This window comes from Miscanthus floridulus, chromosome 15, assembly GCF_019320115.1.
Source record: "Miscanthus floridulus cultivar M001 chromosome 15, ASM1932011v1, whole genome shotgun sequence".
NCBI classification, from domain to species: domain Eukaryota; kingdom Viridiplantae; phylum Streptophyta; class Magnoliopsida; order Poales; family Poaceae; genus Miscanthus; species Miscanthus floridulus.
The window spans coordinates 21,047,767-21,073,577 of NC_089594.1; the positions used below are offsets into that span (position 1 = coordinate 21,047,767).

At 50.1% G+C, this 25,811-nt stretch overlaps 1 long non-coding RNA gene across 9 annotated transcripts; it reads right to left on the reverse strand.

Annotated features, from left to right (window-relative positions):
* Positions 1 to 313: 313 nt before the first annotated feature.
* Positions 314 to 4,627, reverse strand: LOC136508513 (uncharacterized). 9 transcript variants are annotated; one of them, XR_010772007.1, is made up of 7 exons: positions 4,170 to 4,627; positions 3,214 to 3,393; positions 2,419 to 3,077; positions 2,080 to 2,325; positions 1,771 to 1,988; positions 999 to 1,681; positions 314 to 898 (listed from the first exon to the last, which is right to left on the reverse strand). It is a non-coding gene; the product is annotated as an uncharacterized lncRNA (long non-coding RNA). The 9 variants fall into 9 exon arrangements; XR_010772006.1 differs by having other exon boundaries at positions 3,214 to 3,450; XR_010772004.1 differs by having other exon boundaries at positions 3,214 to 3,533.
* Positions 4,628 to 25,811: the final 21,184 nt, after the last annotated feature.

Consider the following 25,811-nt stretch of genomic DNA (forward strand, 5'->3'; position numbering starts at 1 on the left):
GACGAACAGAGGCGTCATATTGTATTATGTGATAGTTAACTTATGTCTTGCTTTGTATATATACATATCTAACAGATCATCATGAAATTTCCTGGCATTCAATGACGAGTGCCGCATAGATCTCCATCACAGGTCATACACACACAGATATACATACATATCAGAATCCATCATCCAGAAATATGTATCAGTAGGCATCATCCATCACACTGTCATCAGAGCTCATAAGTCATACACAATTGAGCCAAGCCATCATACACACATTCTAGCTATTAAGATAACAAGTGCTTGCAAGTTCAAGCAACACACAAAGTTTCTGGTTCCATCAAACAAGTTCAAACTGTTCAACCACAGCAATAGGTTCAAACATAGTTATGACAACATAGTTCACAAACATAGAAACATAGTCCTCAAAGTTCCAACAGAGAAACTTTGATGTTCTAGCAAGGTAGTAGAAGCTAAGGCATAGGCATTGTGAACATGGAGTGCATTCAGACCTACCTCAATCTTTCTAGAGTTTCAGCATAGCTCGCAGTAGTGCATTAGTCTCATCAAACCTAGTACTCATCCCCTTCACCTCTTCTTGGGTCTAGCGCAACAAATTTTGGTTTTCTTCAAGAGAGGCCTGCTGAGCTCGAAGCTGTGCTTGCAACTCTTCCTGCTTCCTAGCAGCTTCCTCTCTTTTTGCTTGGAGTGTTGCCTCAAATTGAGCTTGCATGCGGGCTTCTACTGCAGCTGTTGTGGATCGGGCAGCACTCTACGCTTTAGTGACACCAATGTTTGGAAGGAAGGTTGAGGAACGACTGATCTGGCTTAGACTATCAGCAACAATCTTGGATGGAGACTTTGGTGCTTCTTCTTCTTCTGGTTCTCTTGCCTTCTTTGCAACCATTTGTGCCTACATAGAATGATTCCACTTCTTAACAATGCCATACAACAGTGTTCAACAAGGCTTGAATTTGAGTACAGTACATGTATGCAATAATTATGTAACTTACATATATGTCATCCGCAAGCGGCGTACGACCATTTTGTGGACTATTCATACATTCCCCAAAGAAATCAACAGGATCTGGCTCCATGTTGTTGTACTTAGGCCTCAGCATCATGTAAAACACAATTTACATTGATATCCAAGAAGATAAAGTGAGGGGGTGGAGAAACATGGGATTATTTGTACATGTCAACAGCAAGATCCCAAAATTTGTACATGTCAACAGCAAGATCACCATAAATCCATCATTGAAAGACTAATACTGTAACACATGCATGGTGCAAGTAGCATGCTCAAACTCAGTTTGTCTTGACATAATTTGTCCATGCAGTTAAGCAGCAGTAGCAGCAGGATAATCTTACAAATGCAAGCAGATATCATGTTAGAAAAGCAGCAGGCTCATCCTACCAATGCAAGCAGCAGGCTCATCTGAACATGGGAGGTCGTCTTACAAAGCATAGGGTAAAACTCAGATTGTGCTTGAAAATCAGAGGTCATCCCAAAAATAATTAGAGCATGTGCTAACTTGACAGTTCAAAAGCAATTGGTAACTACTATCCTACAAATGTCCCATCTTTGAAGTTAATTGTGCAAAAGATATAGTTTTCATACCAGGCTGGACCTAGATCCAGTCCTTTGGTGAAGCTGCACTTGCCTTCAGTTTGCTTTATTCTTTTCACTTTTCTCCTGCACCACAAATGCAATACAAAGTTTTCATTCACATGCACATAGTTTAAATTGCATATTAACAAAAATAGATGATGCAGGGCATGGACCTGATTCTTTGGGTCACACCAGTACTCTACCAGCTTGGTCCACTCCGCTTTCTTCATCTTAGGTGGTGGTTGTTTGGCAACAGCTTTTCTTGTGTCAGTGATGGGTCGAAGTACTTCCTTTTAAGGTGATACCTCTGCTGTCGTACTCCCCTCTTAACGATATCAGTGCATGCAGCCTTGCTTGGTCCCTCTTCCTCAACTTGCACGTCCAACCTTGTCTGTAGCCAAACAAATGAGTTATTAGACACAATTTTGTACATGGGAGTAGATTAATGAAAGAAAGTATTCAGAGTGAAATAGCTATCTCACCGCCACTTTGTCAAGCACTTTTTTGTACTTGTGCAGGCCCCCCTCTTTGATAAAGCTTCCAAGATGTGTAGATAGGCAGCTAGTCTCTAAGGGCAACACCAGTTTCTGATGCCAGCTTTGCTGCCTGAAATGGGACATCAGGTCTTTTCTTCCATTCAGCCACTTGGATAGGCAGCCTGTTTCCTCTTTTTATCAGCCTCTCTAAGCCAAGACCAATGGTTTTCTTGCGGACTTCCTTTCAGGGCACTGCAATTGGAAAATAATAATAAAATGTGTTCATGTAGTAGTAACAATTGTAGATATGTAATGGAGAAAATAATGCTTGGAAATTGTGTTTACCTGGAACCAAGATGCTCCTTCATCGACATGGCCTTTCGAATTTGCAGCATCAAATTGTTCAGCAGACTCATTGATGTCATTGCTTTGCCTAGAGCTCCGTGCACCTGGCGAGGTGTCTATAGGAACTGGTTCGGTGACACTAGTTGTGGGAGTAGGTTGCTGAGTCGGTGTAGGAGTAGTATGCTCAGTGTTTGCACCAAGCTCAGACATGGTTGAACTGATCGGGTTGAATCTAGGAGTGCTTTGCATAGAGTTTGCACCAGGCACAGACCAGGCTGCAGATAACCTGGTGCATCTTGGAGGACTAGGAACTGTGCTTGGAATAGGCGCAAACATGGCTAGACTGGTTGTGGTGTTTTCTGGAGTACTAGGCATTGTGGTAGTAGTTTCTGTGGTCTCAGTCTGGCTACTGCTTGTACTGAGTTGGGCTTGCAGTTGGGTGGCACTGCGAATGGCAATAGGTTTAGGGATGTCCTTTGTAGTGTTCCTAGGTGGCAAGGGCTGTCTCTCCCTAGGTGGTGGACGACCTCCAGGCGAAGGCATGGCTGCTTGGAGCCTAGTTAATCTTGTTGGCGTGCGTGGTGGCTGCTGGCTGGCAGCTGCCATTGCCCCCGCCTTTTGCTTCTTCTGCTGAGGGTGAGTTCCTGGAACCATCTCTCCTACTTGCCAAGAGACACAAGAATGTTATGAATTATATAAGACAGAAGTGTGAGATAGATTAGATGAGTACAATGATGTACATGTTTGAAATAAGCAGAACATGAACTTGTTAACTGCCCAAGTAGTGCGTCTCACCTCAGTATGTATTGACCTCATTATCGAGGTCATCACCAGAATCATCACTGTCAGATTGGTTATCAAGGTCAGATGTTGGATCATAATCAATGTCAGATGATGGTGGGTTGTCAGACACTACTGTCTTCCCTTTGCCCTTTTCCTTTTCTGACAAAACATCTCTTACCTCCTGAGCTAAAACTGGAATACCCAGAAACATAAATGTTCCTGAACTTTCTTTACATTCTCATCCCTCTCCTGATCATACTTTATTTTTGTCATTTCTTGTATTACATAGTACGATCAAACGTAGAGATAGCAGAAACTGGTGGTTTCAGTTTCTATAAAGGAGTTGAAGGAAAAACTGACAAATTAGTATTCTTTAACATGGTAGAAAGAAGAAAAAATAATAGACAAATGGTATAAGAAAGAACAGACTAATCAGTATTCTTCAGATATGTGCTAACTTTAGTCATTTTAGTAACAGACAATTAACAGACAAATGGTATAAGTAAAAATGCATGACACATCCCTAGCAACAGATATCAAGTTTTCCCAATGGAAGTTTCCTTTTTTTGGACCTCATAACACGTGACAAATTGATAATGGTATGTCAGCAGAAAACAAACAGCTGAGGACAGATATCAATGCTTAAGCCTTTTTGGCATACAGTTGAGTATAGATTGTAGTTCAATTTTCATATAGCTGAGGACATTTGTCACGAAGAAGCAAACCAAGGCACTAACTAATTTATGATGCCATAGGGTTAGACAGTGCATTAATCTTTCCATCTCACTATAGAAAACCAACATATGGAGGTACAAAGTGATTGGCAAAATCTTCACATGTCCAGTGAAGGTCGGGCCGGCGGCTGTGGCTAGCTAACAGAGATGGCTATAAGCTTTGCTTATCAGAGCTTACAGTTTGCTCATGTGCTCCCAATTAGAGAAAGAGGGAGAGGAAGGTGGGGGCAGTACCTTTGGTCAGTGAATGGAGGCCGGGGAAGAAGCACTGCCGAGGCGGGTCGCCGGAGGAGGGAACGATGACGGCAGGTGAGCAGAACAGAGGAGCTAGTACACCGGCCTTCCGATCAGTCCTCCGGCGTCGAGGTGGATCCTGGATCTTGTCCAGGCGCCGCTGAGGGAGCTCTGGCCTCTGTCTTCATGGTGGATCCGTGGATCTGGGTTCCCAATGTCGTGAGCTATGGCTCCGGTATAGGGAGGGAGGAGGAGACCGTGGTCAGCGGCGGGACGGCGCTAGGTTTAGGAAGGAGGGAGGGGACTGAGACTGGGGGCGGTGAGCTGGTCTGCGGGGAGTTCGAGGGTGGAGGTGGGCGGGGTGGTGGCGGCGGTGGGCGGTACGGCGTTGAGGGGAGCTGACGGCGGTGGTGGGTGGCAGCGGCGTGGCAGCGAGTCGAGGACACCAGAGGATATTGGGGATTTTCCCCTTTGTCTGACCGTGCCAGAGGATAAGGCGATGGTGAGGCATTTGGATGGCCTGAGCGGGCGGGGTGGTGGGTCCCAGTTGTCGGTGAGCGATAGAGGGCAGGAGAGGGCGTGGTGCGGCTGTGAAAATTTGGACTGGCGTGGTGGGGATGGCTTGTCGGTGGGAGAGGCTACGCGGGGCACATTTTGGTCCTGGCGGACTGGGTCCACTTGTCATTGACCGTTTTAGTTGTATTAGGACTACAAATGCTATTTTGGGCAAATAAACGATTGAAAATGAAAACAATGTGTAAAACACATTTGTACAACGCGTCGAGATCTACAAATTTGGTTTTGGGTACATTGTCATTTGACTTTGTTTTGGCTGTTTTAAATTTGAAATACAAAATATTAGAAGTTGTAGCATAAATTTGAGGTACTAATTAATTTCAAATTATAAAGTGATGAACACAAAGTTTGCACAACTCATCAATATGAACATTTTTTATTTACGTCATTTGGTCATCCGACAATTTGACAGTAACTTTATTCATAAAAATTACACATCTCACTTATAGTTCTAGAAACTATAGGAGAGAATGTAAAATTTATGAAGCACGTTACTCTCAAATTCTCGGATGAACAAATGACATATACAAAGTTTGTAGGTTTTGATGTGTTGATCATCATTCATGTTTATGACTTTTTTATTTGAAATCATCTCGAGGGTTGAAAATGTGGTGTAAAGTTGTAATTTTTTTTAATTCAGATTTTGAATTGTTCATAATTTGACACATGTAAATATGGCCAAAATCAATGCAATATGTTGATAGATCATGATTTTAGAATTTTTTACAAAAAAACAATCAGATTTGGAGTTAGCAAGTGGGAGAAAAACTTGTTAGAAGTTTGGGGCATAGATTAAAAAAGAAAAGATGTTTGTACAATGAATTCGTAACAAGAGAGGCTAATGAGATGGATGGGCCCACATGTCATTGAAACAATCGATCATATGGCAATCAGTTTAATTAGCATGTAGGGCCCACATGTCATATTACAAGGGGGCACTTAGCTCGACGTGTGGATTAGAAACAGAGTGCTCAGCTCACTCTGGCCGGCCACATCTCTTCCACTATCACCGGCCACCCCACCTCCATTGTCGCTGGCCACCCCACCTCCATCCTCGCCGACTGAAAGGATCTAGGATGTCGCCTAGAGGGGGGGGGGTGAATAGGCGTTTCTGAAAAATCAACACCTTTAAAAGCAGAAACGATTAGTAATAGGAGTTTCCAAAATGGAAACTCCAAATCAGAGTAATACAACCCCTCACAAGTTAGCCACAAAGTATATAAAAGATACTAGATAAACCTAGGGAGCCAAACAGCGGCAACCAAAGAGTTGAATCAAAATGCACTAGTCAGTTAATGTCGGAAGTCCCGACAGTTTGGGTCAGAACTTTCGACGTGTCAGAAGTCCCGACGTTTGGGTCAGAACTTCCGACGTGTTAGAAGTCCCAACAGTTTGGGTCAGAACTTTCAACGCAAACTGTCAGCACTTCCGACCCCTACGGGAAATGAACTACAAGTGCTAAAATGAACTTTGTGATGCCGATAACTTACAAACCCACTTCCTAGTGGTAAGGTAAGGTGTTGGGTCACTCTCTTGACGTTGATAAGCCACCACTCCGTAGATTGAGGCCCAAACCCTAAGAAATAGCTAGAGAGAGGAAGACAACCAAATACATGTAATTTCGAGCAAATCACAACAACAACAAGCACGCATGAGACAAGAATTTATCCCGAGGTTCGGCAGCCCCACAAAGGAGCTCCTACGTCCTCGTTGTTGAGGTGACCACTTTGGTCGGAGTCTCTTCCACCTCCTTGCCTCACTCAAGGATACCACAAAGGTCACTTGAGCTTCTTCACTAGAAATCAAGGGTAATACAAACTTCCCAAGGCTCTTCCACAAGATGGAAGCTCTTGGGCGACGCCTCGCCGGCTAGGGGAAAATCCCCAAGAGTAACAAATGCAAATCAAACCGGCTTGACGAAGAAATCAAGTGCTCAAGCTTGCTCAAAGTGTTTTTCTCACTCAATCCACTCTCCAATCACTCAAACCCTTTAGGAATTGAAGTTGGAGGCAAAGGAGAGAGGAGTGGCAAGCCTAGAATGCTTGGGGGCTGTTTTGGCCGAGAGTTTGTCGCAATGAAATGAGTGGGCAACGGTTAGAATGGAGGAGACGGGTATAAATACTCCAAGGCAAAATCTAACCGTTCAGATCTACGTCGGGAGTTCCGACGCAGATCTCGGGACTTCCGATGTATGAAGAAAACATTGTTCATACGAGGTCAAAGTCCACTCGAGACAGCCAACGTTGGAACTTCCGACAAACATCGGAACTTCCGACGGTCGGAACTTCCGACGGTCGGAACTTCCGACGAACGTCGGGACTTCCGACGTGCACAGTCAGCAGGTTAGTAGAACCATCGATGCCGGGACTCCCGGCTTGGGTCGGGACTTCCGACTGTCGGGAGTTCCGACTCACATCGGGACTTCTGACGTCCACAGTCACAGCGTAGGCAGTGACTGGGAGTCAGCACTTCCGGCAAGAGTCATGACTTCCGACTGTCGGGATTTCCGGCTTACGTCGGGACTTCCGACACCGACAGTCACAGAAAATTATTCTATGTGCTCGTGAAGTGCTAGAGTGTCTCTCTTTTGATTTTATTATTATGCTTGAGCACTCTATCTTCCTCAGACCACCTAAACTTGCATCCCTCTTAATAGTACGGCATACCTATTAACTCAAGATCAAAAGAAAAACAAAATTAAACCTTTTGAGTTGATCTTCTTTAAATTGATGCCGTGTCTTTCAATCTTCATCAAGTGAGGGTGCCAACATGTCAATATTGATCTTGTCACTTGAGCATAGCCATCTTGAGCACGTGACTTGATTCCATTCATCAAATATGAATAACTCCAAATGCATCAAGTCACTTTAATCAACTTGTCCAATATAGATTTGATCCTTCACATCAATATGACCATCTTAGCTTGATTAGTACCTCAACTAAATGCAAGTACTTTCTTCTTCACCCTAGCTAGGTTCTTCGGCCGCCAAGCCATCGCTTGCCCTTCACCCTTGCTTAGTACCTCGAAGCCTTTCCTTGCTATCTTCACCATCTCAAGCCATTAAGTCACATCTTGTGTTGAATCATCCATTCATATGTATTGTTATCTTTTTCATTTCAATTTAGCAAGCTTCAAATATGAGACCATTCCATATGCAATCCCTCATGTCTCATTAACTAATAGTCATGAGCTTGCTTTCACATAGTACATGGAAATCCCACAATAAACAAGCATTTGTATGAATTCCATTTGCATTGTTGTCTTGTGCTTGAACTAGATTGTTTATACAACAACACATCATTTTGGCTTTCATTAAGTACCTGTGAGATAACTTATTACCTGTCCACACTTAGCAAACGGGTTAGTTCTTTAATCACGTTGTCATTCAATCATCCAAAACCCACTAATGGGCTAGATGCACTTTCACCGGCCACCCCACCTCCATTCTCCCCAGCGACCCCACCTCCATCCTCGCCAGCGACCTCACCTATCAGCAGCCTAGGAGACACCAGATGCAGCCTGGCCAATGACCCCAGCTAGTCCCTCATCGCCCAACACAACCAGCAGCCTCGCCGGCCTAGGCACCTGCTTGTGCCTCGCCGGCCACCCCGTGCTAGTCCCACGCTAGCCACCCCGTGCTGGCACCACGCCATCGACCCTCGCTGGCCTGGCCACCCGTCATGGTGCCTCGCCGGCCACCCGTGGTGGTGCGCCTCGCAGGCCACCCGTGGTGGTGACTGGCCGGTCACCCTAGCTGGATCCTGGCCGGCCACCTCACCTCCCCGAGCTGGATCCTGCCTCGGCCACCTCCCCCCATGTTGGTATATTTAAGATGCACATAGATAAATCCGCAAGTGCACGGATACCGTTGTAGCTTTCACCTAGAAGGTTTTAAATATCGTATCCATAGGGAAACGTGTGAGATCAACTATGTTCTAACTTAACTAGAAGAGGTGAGAAAGTGAAGATAACAACTGAGATAGAAACAATAATAGGTAGAGACTAAATTAAAGGTAGACATGTCTAGGAGCAGCAATCAAGGATAGGGTCGATAACAGGAGTATAGAGAGGATATCTCAGGTTCTCTAGTTCTAACCTAGGTAAGATATGTCTTCTACAATTCAATTGGGGACATTATGATAAGGGAAAGACACCAACAGAGGATGATTGCCCTTAGCAACTACAGTCCTGCTAGGCCTACAAACAGGATGTGGACTACAAAGGACTCAACGAACCTATCACGTACGCGATCTACCACCGATCTAGAATGCAGGGTATATTCATGTTTACCTAAGTCTAAGCACCACGCCTACACTTACGATAAAACTCTAACCCAAGCATGCAATAAGGATTAAAGCACTCAAAAGAGCCATGAACCAGAAGAATAATATAAACATAATCTTACTTGAATTAGAAGTTGATTGCTAGAGACATCTCAGGAGCAAGCTCAGGTAGAACTTGATCCCGCCGAAGTACAAACCGAAGAAGAAGCACTGATAGGTCGGCACCTCCTCCAAACTCCTCCCTCGCTCTCCATCTCTCTATTATCTAGAAGACTAGATCCTATGCTAACTCTAGAGAGGTTATCCTTTCATGTGACACCTCTCACCTGATCCTGACTGGAGAATATGAATTATGATTATGGGATGCCTCCTCTAGGGGCCAGGGGCCTTGCTTATATAGCCCTTTTGGAGAAGCGTCAGTCGTCGGATCAAACCGACCTTAAATGGACGATTATTATTGATCTTCAAAGGCGGTGGAGGGCGATCCACGAGCCAGAGCCTGATTGGCTGTTGGGCCAGGGCGACCGCCCTAGGGTTTAGGGCGGCGGCTCTGCTTCCATGGCTGCTTTGCCTCCCATTTGTTCTAGAGCCTTCTCGTACCTTCTAGAGTCCAGAAAAGTGTGCGTAGCCCCTATATCTCTATGTAAACCGGACATGTGGGCCTTCTTTGATTAATTTCAGCTGTCACCCTGCAAAAACAGACATTCACCAAAACTCATGGAATTCTATCAGTAAACCCCCTATATCTAAGTGGTAATTATGTTTAGGTCCTTTTTCATGTTTTGTTGACGGTTAAAAATGGTACTTATCTACCACCACAATTCCCCCAAGCTTACCCTTTGCTCGTCCCTGAGCAAAGATAAACTCAACGATGGATCAGGAGTTGATACAATGGGTTCACACCTCAAAAGTACATATGCTTTCAAACAAGAATTCTCCTCTGGGTTAGAATTAACTATTCTGACTTTCAAACTCACCCATATTACCTTCAACCATGGGGCTTGTAGCCTTCACTTGGGTCTTGAGCAATTGAAAGACAGAACAGTCAAGTCAAGCACTATGTCTCAAGCTCTTTGCTCAACTATTATTCCAGAGTTTTGTATGTTTTCAAAATAAAACTCAGAGTTTCCTTTATATGACTCTCTCAGGTCTCTCAATATGTGGTATTTATGGATCCTTACCAAGGCAATATAAGTGTTATGCCTTCTCGAAATATATAGTATTTTTGGAACTCTCTGAGGCAGAATCACAATATTCTCTCTCATCCTACAACTAAGGCTTATGTGGAGCTCATAGGTGGGAGACAACACATACATACTTGCAAAGCATATATTGTAAAGTCAAAAAATGGATCCAAAGAAATGAGTCATACAATCAAATCAAGATGTGCATGTGTAGTTATATGTGAAATGGCTAAATATGGTGGTGTATGTGGTAGGTGGTAATGGTAAGGGTAATGGTAGTGAAAACCTAATTCTACTTTTGCTGCTTTGATACATACCTCTCTTTTGTAGATCTTAGAGAACTCTACAAGACTAAGGAAGACCATGGGCTATCTCTTTTTTTTAATATTGAATACTTTGGACACTTGTCCATTTTTTTCAATACTCTTATTTTGCAAAGCCCATGCCTCTGGTCTGCAATACAATAATGATTGAAGAGATAGTATACAAAAACGTGGAGCTTTATTTTATGGCAAAGGATGATTGGATGGATGAATAAGAGACATATTTTTGGATGTTCACTCCCAGTGTAGGAGTGGAATATTTTTGGGGTGGATAGGACATGGCCTGTTGTTGCGTACTGCCAATGTAGAAGCAACATATTTGAGTGGAGTGTGTGTGATCTTGATTTTAAAAGCATGACAAGTCTCTAAGGTATCAACAAAGCTTGACAGCACTCAATGCAATGCAAGCAGCCTAAAGATGTACATGTTTTCCTAGTCTAACATGTATGGCTGTGGTAGAAATTTCAAGCTCTATCATACATGAAACTCATCATGTAGCATTTAAGATTTTCAGAAAATAAACCTCCTGAACTCTAGTATTGCTAGAAACAAGACAAACAGCAGCTCAGACAAGACTCATCTCATATCCGTCAATTACCTAGACTTAGATCAAGCATTTGCTACCCACAAGTTTTAGGTTCAAAGCAAATCTTCAAGTCTAAACAGTTGCATCCAAAGCTCGGAAGAATTCAAGGTTGAAAACTAGGTACTTGAAAGGAATTACGATAGAGCAACTATTCATCATTTCCATGCAAGAGCTTATAACTTAGAGTTCATTTTAGGCAGGAAAATTTTTGTACACACTCTCTTTCTTTTTATTTTATTCTATACCAATCTAACATATATATAACTAATAAGGGAAAATATTTATTTGGTTTTATGGTTATGCATCTTTTTATTTCTTTTCTTAAGTGATAGCACACTCAAAATAATAGCGTAGAGGGAAAGTAATACTTAGCTAGATATACGAGGGATGATCTCCCCCAAGCTAGATGATTCCGTGGTTACACTTTCCCATGGGTTGACAGCAGCAGAGATGCACCTCCTTGGTGTGGTTGTGACAACCTCTTATCCCTCTGTCACCCTCTTGGTCCATAAAATTCCTGTAGAGCTCAAATGGACAACATAGCTTGTGGAACAGATTAAGCGTTAGTGATAAACCACCTATGCCTAGCTCTCTAGAACCTCTCCTCATTTGCTTATAAGTTTTATTCTTCTAAGCAGAAATTCAACAAGACTTCTTTCTCAATATTTTTTTGTATTTTATACTTTATGATGCAAGATTAATATAACTAGATGAATGCATTTTTATTTTATTTTTATGCCACCACATCAAATAGCCTCTGGGTGTTTATGCCACAAGATATTTACATGGGGCTTCAAGGTTCTATAATGCATATGCAGCGATGAATGATATTTTTTATTTCCTTTTCTAATACAGATATAATAAATTAAATATGCTAATGGAAAATGATTATGCAATATGGGAAAATAAATATGCAATGCTTAAGTAAATATGGATAACAACAGAGTTATCTTTCGGCGAGGATTCAGTGATTTAAGTCCTCCGAACATGACTTCTTACCTTGATGGTTACTCTATTGAGATAGTAATAGTGCCACCCATGTTCTTTTGCTTGTCCGGCAGTTTGAAGTGAAGCATTAATGGTGGAAGCTGGCAGCACCTTGCTTAGTGTGTATGTTATAGGTTCAAAACTTTTACCTCTTAGATCATTTTGCTCGAAGTGTATCCTGCTTACAAAGACAATGTAGAGATCAAGTGCATGGGCTCTGTTGGTGGAAAAACACCAACAGAACCAAATCTATATTCATTCTTCTCTAACTTTGGGCACATTAAACAAGGTAAAGTTGATGTTATGTACTTTGTTCATTCTTAGCATGGGTGGTAGGATGTGGCATAGAAGGATTGTCTATCTATAATATATCACTATACATAATTATGACTATCAAATTCTAGAGACAGGATGTGCAACATTTTAGCTCATTTGGTTAAGACTATGAAATTAGGAGAGTGGTGCTATGAACAAACTTAAAGAACTAGCATGTTAAGTTAATCATGTTGGATCAAGTAAGATTGTACCTCTAACATTTTTTTACTCTTCATTTATGTGCACACTAGAATCAAGGGAAAGCTTTTTTTTAGGGAATGATCCTTTACCTCGAGATGTTACCTTTGTTGTTGGAGCGTGATGGCACTGTAACACCTAGTGAAAGCTTTCCTTGCTTGGCCAGATGTGTTGTTCATGAGTAGTTTGTTGCACTCCTTCCTTTCTCATCCTTTCGACGTGCCCTTTTTCTACTCTTTAATCTTTTTGGCTCCTTGTTACTAATTTCTTTTATTTCTGCAAAAGATTAGTGGACAACACATACCCGAAGGAATATACAGGTGATAACAAGGATAGTGTCGAGGACCTAATACCAGGGTACCCCAGAAGGTGGAACCAATAACCACCGAACGTGAAAAACTTCTGGACGCATAAGGGCGCCGTGTCATCCCTTGTTCAAGTGACAGGAGTTCGGTTCCGCCTCGCCTGACACCTTTGGGACGGGCTCGGTCTCGCCCGAGGGCCGAGGGATAAACTCCGTCTCGCCCAACGCCTTTAGGGCGGGCTCGGTCTCGCCCGAGGGCTGAGGGATGGATTCCGCCTCACCCGATCCCGGAGGGGCGGGGTCAGCCTCACCCGACGCCTTTGTGGGATAACCCTGCCTCGCCCAAAGGCTCTGGGTTAGTCTCCGTCTCGCCCGACGCCTTTAGGGAGGGCTCGGTCTCGCCCGAGGGCTGAGGGATGGATTCCGCCTCGCCCGATCCCGGAGGGGCGGGGTCAGCCTCACCCGACGCCTTTGTGGGATAACCCTGCCTCGCCCAAAGGCTCTGGGTTAGTCTCCGTCTCGCCCGACGCCTTTAGGGAGGGCTCGGTCTCGCCCGAGGGCTGAGGGATGGATTCCGCCTCGCCTGATCCCGGAGGGGCGGGGTTAGTCTCGCCTAAGAGATAGGGATTGGTCTCCGTCTCACCTGACGGCCAAGAACGAGCCTCGCCCAGATCGATATCTATCCCTCATGATGATGGGTACAGGACGAGACAAGACGTTCGGGTCAACCATGGCTCCAAGGACCATACCCTGCGCCCTGGCAGGAAAAGTACTGCCAGGGAACGACAGGACTGGTGCTTTAGACCCTTCCGAGCGCCGCAGAACCCAAAAGGCATTATAGGTGCATGCACCTCGCCCTATAGAGTTGTAGGCGCCGCCTTCAGCTCTGGGACACGGAACCCGACAAAGATATACGACAACCGCTACGCTCCAGGCAGGGATTTGCTATCTCCACGAACGACGGATATTCCGACACCACGCTGTGGACCCGAGGGAGCGGCGCCCGCTTCCCGACCCCTCAGGTCCACCCAGTCAGAAGGCCTTAGCCACGGCGCTACACCGAACCCCGACCCTGCGTTCCTCCAACGAGGACTCATGGGAATCAGAAGGTGCGCGGAGCAAGGCTGGGGGAGGCTCATAAGTCAAAACCACTGTACTACAACCCATACCCTACGTAGGGCAGCATTCTATAACTAGCCTGACATCCTACAGAGACATCGACAACATTGTAAGCACTTATCTTCCTTCGCACTCATCAGAATGAAGGACCTGACCGGGTAGACGTGAGCCACAAGACTAAGTAGAGTACGCGTCCAAGAGCCCTGACCCTTGTAAAGCCAGCCCCTTCATCTATAAAAGGGGATGCACTTCCTCCATCAAGGGGGGACCAAAAAATAAGACCGAACAAGAGAACGCACTCATACACACAGTCAAGCGGCTACGAAGCTCTTGACCACCTTTCAACCCTTCCATCAGAGACTTGGGACCAGTCCCTATCTCGATCGTTTGTACCCCTTACTACAGATCATTCACGGTGCTAATAACACAAGCAACAGCAAACTGGACGTAGGGACGTTCTGCCCGAACCAGTATAAATCTTGTGTCCTTTAGCGCACCATCCGAGCCTAACACGCATTACTATAAATTTACTTGACGGTGCTTGTACGAAACACCGACAGTTGGCGCGCCAGGTAGGGGGCTTGCGCATTCCAAATCAGGCCTCGGATGGCCACCCACGCAATCACCTGGGCCCCGGGCGCACACGTGCGTTTCGGCGACCTAGATTTCATCATCACACTAGGAGGAGAGCTGGCGCTGACTCACTCAGCCGCCCCATCTCCCCCTTCCATCAACCTCAGCCGTCTCAGGCTTGAGGGCCCGTTGGGCAACTCCTAGGGAGTCCTGTCACCCAAGGAGGCCTCTCACAACGCCACCCTGTGTCCGGAAGGGTCCGTATGGAGCGCCCCGACAGTGTTTCCGTTCGGTCTCCGCAACGCTGCGGTGACCGCTGGCCGCCTTCTGGCGCTACGTGTGGTTCAATCACCCACGGACATCGAGTTCGTGGGGGCGATTGAGCGGGATACGGAGACCCTCTACGAGCTCCTCAACGAGGAGCCAGTATCGCTCTCCAGCTCAGATTCCAGTAGGGGGAGCCACCACCCTTCTCGGGAATGCTTCATGACGCAGACCCCCGAGGGTCACGTCGAAAGCGCCTCTAGGGAAGAGGCCACCCCTACAAACAATCCTGACAGCAGATCCGAGGAAGAGATGACAGCCCCATCTCACCTAAGGATGGAGCAGCTAAGGGCTCGTCAGCAAGAGATCGATGAGGCCGGGCAAGGGCTCGCCCGGGAATATGCGGACATCAATCGCGAGATTGAACGCCGCAAAGACGGGGGGCGCGTGCGCGCCACGGCCCGCACCGTACATCAAAGGATCCTCACCGACGATGGGGCCTTTCCTCACTTTGCTCGAGCCAGCCAGAACATTGCCGCAGCAACCGCCTTGCCTCATGGCCTTCTAGAGGCCGCGACGTCCGAAGATCGCCGCGCTCACCGGGAGATTCGCACGTTACTCGAGCGTGCAGCGGCGCAGCAGGCGGAAAGTTCGTTGTCTCGACGACGCGAACCTGACACTAGCCAGCGCGCGCCCTCAGTGTGTCCCACCAAGGACGCATCCGTACACCAAACACCGCCAGCCGGCGGGCAGCCCTCCGTCGTCCCTGTACATCAACGCCTCGGCCATGGCCGCGACGTACACAGCATCATCGACGCTCGGAGACGTGCCCACGGCGACGATGGAGAAGCAGCACGCCGCGGCTATCATCCCCGACGTGGTGGGCGCTACGACAGCAATGAGGACCGAAGCCCGAACCCTGGCCTGCCAGGCCCTCAGGCCTTCGCCCGACACATCCTCAACGCTGCGTTCCCCCTAAGGTATCGACCGCCTACCAACATCCCTAAATATTCTGGCGAAACAAATCCCGAGCTTTGGCTCGAAGACTATCGGCTTGCATGTCAGGCGGGTGGTGCGAGTGATGACAACTTCATTATTCGCAATCTCCCGTTGTTCTTGGCCGACTCGGCGCGAGCATGGCTGGAGCACCTACCGTCCAATGCTATTCAGAGTTGGGCGGATCTGACGGAGATCTTTGTGGGTAACTTCCAGGGCACGTACAAACGCCCTGGAAACCCATGGGACCTCAAAAACTGCCGCCAGAAGGCCGATGAAACCCTTCGCGGGTACATTCGGCGCTTCTCTCGACAGGGGCAACGTACCAGCGCTGTATGCTTAATTGCTTCGGAGACCTCATCGGGCGAACCGTTGAGGCCTATGTCGACGACATCGTAGTCAAATCCAAGCGAGCTGACCACCTTGTCGCCGACCTTGAACGAACCTTTGCGAAACTCTGGGCAAACGGCATCAAACTCAATCCCGAAAAATGTGTTTTCGGGGTCCCAAGGGGCATGCTGCTTGGCTTCATCGTGTCCGAGCGTGGCATCGAAGCTAACCCAGAGAAAATATCAGCCATCACAAGGATGGGCCCGATCCAAAACATAAAGGGGGTTCAGCGGATCACAGGGTGCCTTGCCACCCTCAGTTGATTCATTTCACGCCTCGGCGAACGAGGGCTCCCCCTTTATCGACTCCTGAAGAAAACTGACCGCTTCGAGTGGACAGCCGAGGCTCAGAAGGTGCTTGACATGGTTAAATGATTTTTAACTAAGCCGCCGGTCCTAGTTCCTCCATGCGACGGAGAATCTCTCCTACTATATATATCGGCCACCACCCAGGTGGTTAGCTCTGCCTTAATAGTAGAGCGAGAGGAAGAGGGGCACGCCTTCAAGGTGCAGCGCCCGGTATATTTCATCAGCAAGGTGTTATCCGACTCCAAAACCCGCTACTCCCAGATCCAGAAACTCCTCTACACCGTCCTCATCACCAAAAGGAAGCTACGCCACTACTTCGAGTCACACCCCATGACAGTGGTGACGTCGTTCCCCCTCAGCGAGGTCGTTCGTAGCCATGACGCTACGGGAAGAACCGCAAAGTGGGCACTCGAGCTGATGGATCAGGGCATTTCTTATGTCCCCCGAACAACGATCAAATCTTAGGCACTAGCTGACTTCATCGCGGAGTGGACCGAGGTCCAGATGCCACCAGTAGCCGCCGATCAAGAGTACTGGATAATGTACTTCGACGGATCGCTGATGAAAAAGGGCGCCGGAGCAGGACTAGTCTTTGTATCCCCCCTCGGGGTCCACATGAGGTACATGGTTCGGCTTCATTTCCCCTCATCAAACAATACTACAGAATACGAAGCACTCATCAATGGCCTACGAATTGCCATCGAGCTGGGCATCTGATGCCTCGACGTCAGGGGCGACTCTCAGCTGGTCGTCAACCAGGTCATGAAAGAGTCATGCTGCCACGACACTAAGATGGAGGCATACTGTCAAGAGGTCCGACGTCTAGAGGACAAATTCGACGGCCTCAAACTCAATCACATCCCCAGGCGCCTCAACGAAGCGGCCGATACGCTCGCAAAAGCAGCATCCAGCCGAGAGCCAGTCCCAACAGGCGTCTTTGCCAGTGATCAACACAAACCCTCGGTACGCTACGCGGGGTCAGAACAGGCCGACGAGGGCCCTTCTAGTCCGACCCCCGAGGCCGATCCACCAACTGCTCCGCCCGACCCCGAGGTCATGGAGCTTGAAGAGGACCCAGCAGTGGAGTCCGATCCTCCCAATGACTGGAGAACGCTTTACCTCAACTATCTCCTCCACGACGTACTACCGACCGACAAGACGGAAGCCCAACGGCTCGCACGATGTGCCAAATCCTTCGTTCTTGTAGAGGGCGAACTCTACAAACGAAGTCACATCAGAATTCTGCAACTCTGTATCCCTGGCGAACAGGGAAAACTTCTGCTGAGTGACATCCACGGTGGAGCATGCGGTCATCATGCCACACCAAGAACCTTGGTTGGGAATGCATTCCGACAAGGTTTCTACTGGCCCACCGCAGTAGCCGATGCCGAGCGAATTGTACGCACCTGTGAAGGGTGCCAATACTATGCTCGGCAAACACACCTCCCGGCCCAGGCTCTCCATATGATCCCCATCACGTGGCCCTTCACAGTCTGGGGGCTCGACCTGGTTGGGCCACTTAAAAAGGCGCCCGGAGGCTTTACCCACCTGCTTGTCACCATAGACAAGTTTACAAAATGGATTGAAGCTCGACCAATATCCACAATCAAATCCGAGCAAGCTGTGTTGTTCTTTCTCGACATCATCCATCGCTTTGGAGTACCGAACTCCATCATCACAGACAACGGCACGCAGTTCACCGGTAGGAAATTCGTCCGCTTCTGTGATGAACAACACATCCGAATCAATTGGGCAGCCGTCGCGCACCCCCGGACGAACGGGCAGGTCGAGCGCGCAAACAGCATGCTTCTTCAAGGCCTCAAACCCAGAATTTTCAACCGATTGAACAAGTTCGGCGCGCGTTGGCTCACTGAGCTCCCGGCTGTACTCTGGAGCCTAAGGATAACTCCTAGCCGGGCCACCGGCTACACACCTTTCTTCATGGTCTACGGTTCCGAGGCCGTTCTCCCGACGGACCTCGACTATAGAGCACCAAGAATCAGAGCATATGACGAACAGGGAGCCGAGGCATCTCACCAAGACGCCATGGACCAGCTGGATGAAGCCCATGACATCGCCCTCCTCCGTTCAGCAAAGTACCAGCAAGCGTTGCGACGGTACCACAGCCGACGGGTGCGGGGTCGAGCCTTCAACATTGGAGACCTTGTCCTCCGTCTTGTGCAGAGCAACAAGGATCACCACAAACTCTCCCCGCCCTGGGAAGGGCCCTATGTCGTCACGGAAATACTTCACCTAGGCGCCTACCGGTTGAAAACCATCAAAGGCGAGCTCTACCACAAGTGCTACTGCGGTCGCCGCGCCACGCTCTCCATCGGTGACGCCCGGGGCGTGTACACGGGCCAGCTCGTCTACTGCGGTCGCCGTGCCACGCTCTCCATCGGCGACATCCCGATATCCCGCTGCTTCGCTGGATCCTCGAAGGCACCACCATCTACGACGCCTCCGCCGGAGCGTCCGGGGACTACGCCATCATCGTCAGCCGCAACCTCGACAGTGACGCCTCCGCCGGAGCGTTTGGGGACTACACCATCATCCCCAGCCATAACCCTGACAACGGCGTATGAGCAAGAAACGCCTCCTGCCAAAGGAGGAGCACAGCGGACGACGGCGCAGTCGATGACGTACGACGCCCACCGGCGCCTCTTCTCCTTCGACAACAGCGACTCCTCAACAAGGGCAGCACGCACCATCTCATCTACGTTGGATAGCCTCTGGCTCGACATCACACACCAGACTCGCGAGCAAATTTGTGAGTTTTCTCTCTCTCTAGCATTACTCTTCCTCACTCAGGAAGTGCCGCGACGCACGGATGCATTCGGCGGAAAGGAAGAAGAAGGAGAGATAGCGGCTCGGAGGTAGAAGACGAGGTGGGATGAGAACTCCTCGCCCCCTCCCTATTTAAAGAGGAGACGCGGTAGCTAAGGAAAGGCGAAAGGTTGGACGAAAAACCCTCTCCCTTCCCCTCTTTAAATACGGAATCAATGCTGATTGATATCTGAGGGGACGCGCCGGAACTGACGGGACAAACCCCGGTCGGCGAGGCGTCCCTCTTTGGTCAAACTGAACACTGCCTGGGTATGGCCCACTACTGACCCGCTCCGGACGCGGCGATTAAGGCACCCACATAGGCAGACAACTTTTTGCCTCCCCATGCAGGACCACGGACGACCCAACGACAGGACCTTTCGGATCTCCTGGGCCGGCCGTTCGGCCCAGAAGACACGACGGACGAACGTCCAAAGAAAGATAAGCATCTCAGCTTTCTTACTTTATGCATTAAAATTAATTCACGAGCTTCCGACCCCGTCAAACGGTAGGGACACGAACATCACTCGGGGGATGCCGAGGATGTCAACCAGTCTAGACATCCCCCTCACCCGACCCCTCCATACGCTTGAAACTAAGGGCGCGACATACAGGCACAAAGCTTTGAGTAAAACTGGACGAACTAGCAAACCCTACGCCCCGATAGCTACGGTGTTTCTGTTCACCAGAAAAATCATACTCAACGCCCCCCGCGTCTCTAGTTTCGACGTCTGCCTTCTCAAAGAAGGGATCGGAGGGGTCCGCCTACAGAATCTCCCCCAAAGGAGAAGCTGTCAGGTTGCCCAAGTTAATCGAACGGCTCGGATCGTCACCGAGACACGAAAACAAAGAATAGCAATTCTTATGCAGGTTATTCCAACCTCGTCACAAACGTCAGGGCCCGAACCCATCTGGTAGGAGCTTTTCCGCCACTCATACCACCAAGGTAACATTACCGACCCCGCCTTTATTTCGATTAAATTTTGCATTCAAAACATTACATAAGCAAAACATTGCATCCCAACGATTCGTGTCGCACCACGAAACGACTGTCGCCTTATTCGATATAGGCGACCACAAGCCGAGGTTCGAAGGTCGGCCCGCGAAGGGCTCGAGGCCGCCTCACGCCGAACAGAGCCAGGGAGAGATTACCGAGACAAGCCCCAGCGGCCCTGCCTGACCCCGCTCAGAAGCGAACAGGGACGTCTCGACCTTCTCTCGTTCGATTCTAACCCTGAGCCAAACCCACAGAATCTCCATCGAGGAGAGGCCATTGGGCCCCCTGAGCTTATCGAACGACTCAGGCATCTACCGGGAGGCGGGTTAAGAAGTTGTGGAGTGCCACCAGAGGGCTCTGCCGACCCCATCAGCAAATGATGGACCCGGATTCCACACGAACGTACCCGTTAGTGAGCTCATTGAGCGTGACACTCGAGCCATCGAGGCAAGTGTCGTTCACTCAGCCCCTCCGATTGCGAAAACCGAGGATGGGGTAACACGCAAATAACGACCGACCCCTATTAGACCCTAACAAGGTTCGGGGGCTTGAGCCAAACAATACAGGGACACAGGTTCGAAGGCCCCACCTTGCCGAGCCCATAGAGTCCCCAGTTGGGGATTTCTGTTGGAAGATAGGGCGGGGAATATTGCGATGACATCCATGGACTTCGTCAAACCTATCACCAAAACCACAGTTCCGATCTCCAGTTACCCCCGACCCTAGCAAATGCAGGGGGTCAGACCTTACTCGGGGGCTGGTTAAGGTACGGCTACCTCCTTTCTTTCTTTCGGAACAGTCTCCTCGCATTATAACCAGCGGTATAATTTAGGGGAACAGATTGGTAAGATCGTAAAAAATTCAAACAAAACAAAATTATGACGCAAAATCACGAAAAGCGTCCAGACTCAAAAAATACTGACACTTGTCCATATATTACATATAAGTTGTTCTCAAAATCGTTCGACTAATTACTCCCGCGGAGGGAGAACCATCTCTTTCAGATTGTCTGCCAGGTTCTTCGCAAGGGGAGCGACCATCTTCTCCATTTCCTCCAGCTCTTCATCCTCGTAGGTGGACGGAAAGCCTTCGCTCATCACCTTCAGGTTTATTTCCTTCTCGTAATGGGCGTGGGCGACGGTGAAGGCCTGAGTAATCCCGGCGTGAAAGGCACTCTCCTCAAGTTGGCCCACCCGAGCCATGATACCTGCGACACGAGCCGCGAGCGGGCTGGTCTCCACCGGCTCTGTCACATTCAGGGCGTTAAGGACCACCCCGACCGCAGCTTGTAGAAGATCGTGCTCATCGCTCTCAACCTGAAGGGCCCTTCGCGTATAGGCAGCCTCTTTTTCCAGCTTGATGGAGACGTTCTCAGCACTCAACCTTCCTTTCACTGCGTCACCAAGCTTCGCCCGGAGAGAGCGGACCACCTCGACGTCCTCGTCCACCTTCTGCTGGAGGGCTGCGGCCCTACTCTCGGCCTTCCGCCGGAGGTCTCGCTCCATCTCCAGCTCCTTCAGGACTTCGCCGGCCTTCTCATTGGCCGCGGCATTCCTCTGCAGCAGCTCGTCTTGCTCCTTTTGGAGCCTAACAATCTCCTCCCCGTCCAGCTTGGACCTCGCCGACAAATCCTCAAACATCCCATGGGCCTCCTCCATGTCCTGACGCGCCTAGGCCTCCCGCTCCTGGGCGGTAGCCAGCTGGGCGGCCATGTCTGCTCACAGCCGGGCCTCCTCAGAGAGGCGATCCCACTCCACCTTCTGCTCGCGGAGGAATTGGGATTTATTCTGGCTATGAGCAACAAGAACCTGAAGAGGAAGAAGACTGGTATCAGAAATGCGAAAACACAAAAACATACGAAGAAAGAAGAAAGCCTAGAAAATACCTGAGTGGTAGGGATAACGATCTCACGGAGGGCTCCTCTGGCCTGGTCCAGGGCGTTCAGCATGGTCGAGATCCCGATGTCAAGACCCTCCCGCTCCATGCTCTCGGAATGATCATCGAGCGAGAAAAGAGCCGACGTCGGATCCTGAGCGGCCATCCACTGGAGCGGCGGCTCCCCCCACGCAGGGGAGCGGCTTCCTCCCGACAAAGGGGCCAATGGCGGCTCCCTCCTGACCCTGTGCGGCACCACCGCCGCACTCGAGGACCCTCCGGCTGGACCCTCCTTCATCTGGGCTGCTTCGAGCGCCACGGGTGGATCCACCTGGGCCCCTGGTGGCGCAGATTGCACTACACCCTCGGGCGCCACCACGACCGCGCCCGGCTGATCCTGGCTTGGCGCGGTCACAACCACCTCCACCGGTGGTATGCGGCCCTCAGCCGGCTGTTCCACGTCCGCCACGGAGGAGGCCGCTCGCTCAGTAACCTCCGCGGGCGTGGGAGCCACCATGGGTGCCGTCGGGTCGGCCAACACGGCCCCAACGTCGGCACCACTCCTGCCCGAAATAGGGGTGACTCTAGGCAACGCCGTCTGTCCCGCTTGAAGGGCGAGACTCTTCTTGGGCACCAGCCCCAGGGGGTGACCCGTCTGCAAGAACCTGCACAAAGGTAATAACCATTAAGTCAAAATAAAAATGGAAAAAGGATGAAAACAGAGGAATCAACAGCTTACGTTGACGTCCTCGGCCGGCGGAAGCATTTTGGGGATGGATCCCTAGATCCCTGCCCTGACTCATCTGGGCGGGACCGTTTCATACCTGCCCCCTACTCCGGGGTAGGGGGTTCATCTCGTCGGGCGCGGCACCGGAGTCGCTCCCCTCCATCGTCTCGTCGGGCGTGGCACCGGAGCTGTCCCCCTCCATCGTCTCACGGGGTGCAGCACCAGAGCTGCTCCCCTCCATCGTCGCCTCGGGGATGGCGGCGATAGGCCCACCCTCCCCCATCCATCGGTCCTCGGCCGGCACGCCATGCAAAGCGGCGGACTCGCCAGCCTCCACTGACCTCATCAATCTACTTCCCTCCGCGTGGAAAGGGAAGGACCCCTGCACGGATGGGTGGCCACTCGTCAGCGTGTCCTCGTCCTCCAGGACGCCCCAATCCACGCCGACGGCTACCTCGTCGTCGTCATCATCATCATCGTCATCGTCGTCGTCCTCACTGCTCACGTCCTCTCCCCGATCCCGTGCCTCCTGCTTCAGTCGTTTCGCCTTCTTCATCTCTTCCCTTGCTTTCTTGTCCCGCTCGGCCGCGAGTCGATTCGCTGCCGCCACGACCTTGTCCTTTGGCAGTGGAACCGGGCTGTCCTTAAAGACCAGCACCCTCGACTGGTCCCAACGTCATAAAGCAAGTGTTAAAAAAACTAGAGATCCAGGAAAAAAGAAAAGAGCATGGGAGAGGAGGGCTTACGAATTCAAAGAACCCAGGCTCCGGCCGCATTGGGGGGTGTCCGGGCACCGGATACACAATGTCGAGGACTCTGCCCGTAGAATCCTTCGTCGGCTCCGTCGCCTCCTTGATGCGCTGCGCCACTTCCGAGTAAGGGAGCGCCTCGTCAACAAGCACCATCCCCTCGAACGATATCCTGGGCATCATCCGATGCAAGTGAAGCACACGCGCCATCAGGGGCGCCACCCTCCTAGCATGGTAGGCACCGATGATCCCTGTCCCCTTTACACCCCGGCCCTTCAGGGCTTGGAGGGCGGAAAGAAGGTCGGTGATGTGTTTCTTGTCTTTGGACTGGACGCCCCAGCCCCACGACTCCGGAACATCCACAATAAGACGCCCAGTATACTTTGGTAGGGTGGCACTCGCATCATCCCTAACATAAAACCACTGCGAGTGCCATCCCTTGTTGGATGTCGCCAGACGCATGTATGGGTAACCCTTCGACCGGGTATGGCGCAGATGAATACTGGCACATCCCATCGGCGCATTCACATCCTTCCCCCCCAATCTTCCTCTTTGACAGACTAATATTAAAGAAATACCACCACAGATCAAAATGGGGATCGATCCCCAGGAAACCCTCGCACAGGGCAACAAACGCTGCCATATGCTGAATCCCATTGGGAGTTAGATGCTGCAGCTCTACCTCATAGTAATCCAACAGCCCCCGAAGGAATCTATGTGCGGGTACCCCGAATCCCCGCTCATGGAAGATGGCAAAAGAGACGACATACCCTTCAGGCGGCACCGGCTCACCCTCGTCGCCAGGTAGCAACCACTCCTGGATGGCGGACAGTGGGCGGAGAAGGCCACAGCGGACGAGGCCCTCCAGACGCCGGGAGGTGATGCTTGATCTGCCCCACAACTCCATTAAAGCAATAGGGGGGAAGGGCAGGCGCGAGCTTGACGGCGGCTGGAACACGAACATAGGCTGGTCGATGGTGGCGATGCGGGCGCGAGAGGCTAGGACGATTGGCGACGGATGTTTCAGAACGCAAAGGTAGGGGAGCGAAATACGGAACCTTGGGGGTGAACCCCGTGGTTTTATAGGGGGCGATGGACGCGAGAAGGGCAACCGTCCGCCTCGATCTCCGGGCCTGCCACGCGCGCTACCGCGTCACGTCGTGGGACACGCGCCCGCAGTCCCTATCCTCTCACCCCAAAAATCTCGGCGGATGGTTCGCCTTCCCCAAACGAATCTGGACTCTCTACCCACCGGGGAAACGCAAGCCACAAAGGCCTTTTCTTTTCTCTTTGGCCCACCTAGGGCCCAGAAGCTCGCCGGCCGGCCCAACTAAGGAAGGATCCAAGAACGATCCGAAATCAAGGGCAGAAGCACCAGTTAGGTCAGCCCTGAATCAGTTCCCAGTGAACGGGATGCCACAACCCACTCGGAAAGACATCCAATTGATAAAAAACTAAGTCCTTCAGCCTTACCCGCGAAGGGGCCGATACAACCCCCCAGGCGACTCTACTCGAATCACCCGGGGGCTCGGGGGCTACACCCATCGGGTGCGCTCGCGCGCACCCTCCAGCAAAGTAACTTCGACGAAGTCAAAAACACCCTCCAGGCGGTTCTACTCGAATCACTTAGAGGCTTGGGGGCTACTGTCGGGGACCTAATACCAGGGTACCCCAAAAGGTGGAACCAATAACCACCGAATGTGAAAAACTTCTGGACGCATAAGGGCGCCGTGTCATCCCTTGTTCAAATGACAGGAGTTCGGTTCCGCCTCGCCTGACACCTTTGGGATGGGCTCGGTCTTGCCCGAGGGCCGAGGGATAAACTCTGTCTCGCCCAACGCCTTTAGGGCGGGCTCGGTCTCGCCCGAGGGCTGAGGGATGGATTCCGCCTCGACCGATCCCGGAGGGGCGGGGTCAGCCTCACCCGACGCCTTTGTGGGATAACCCTGCCTCGCCCAAAGGCTCTGGGTTAGTCTCCGTCTCGCCCGACGCCTTTAGGGAGGGCTCGGTCTCGCCCGAGGGCTGAGGGATGGATTCCGCCTCGCCCGATCCCGGAGGGGC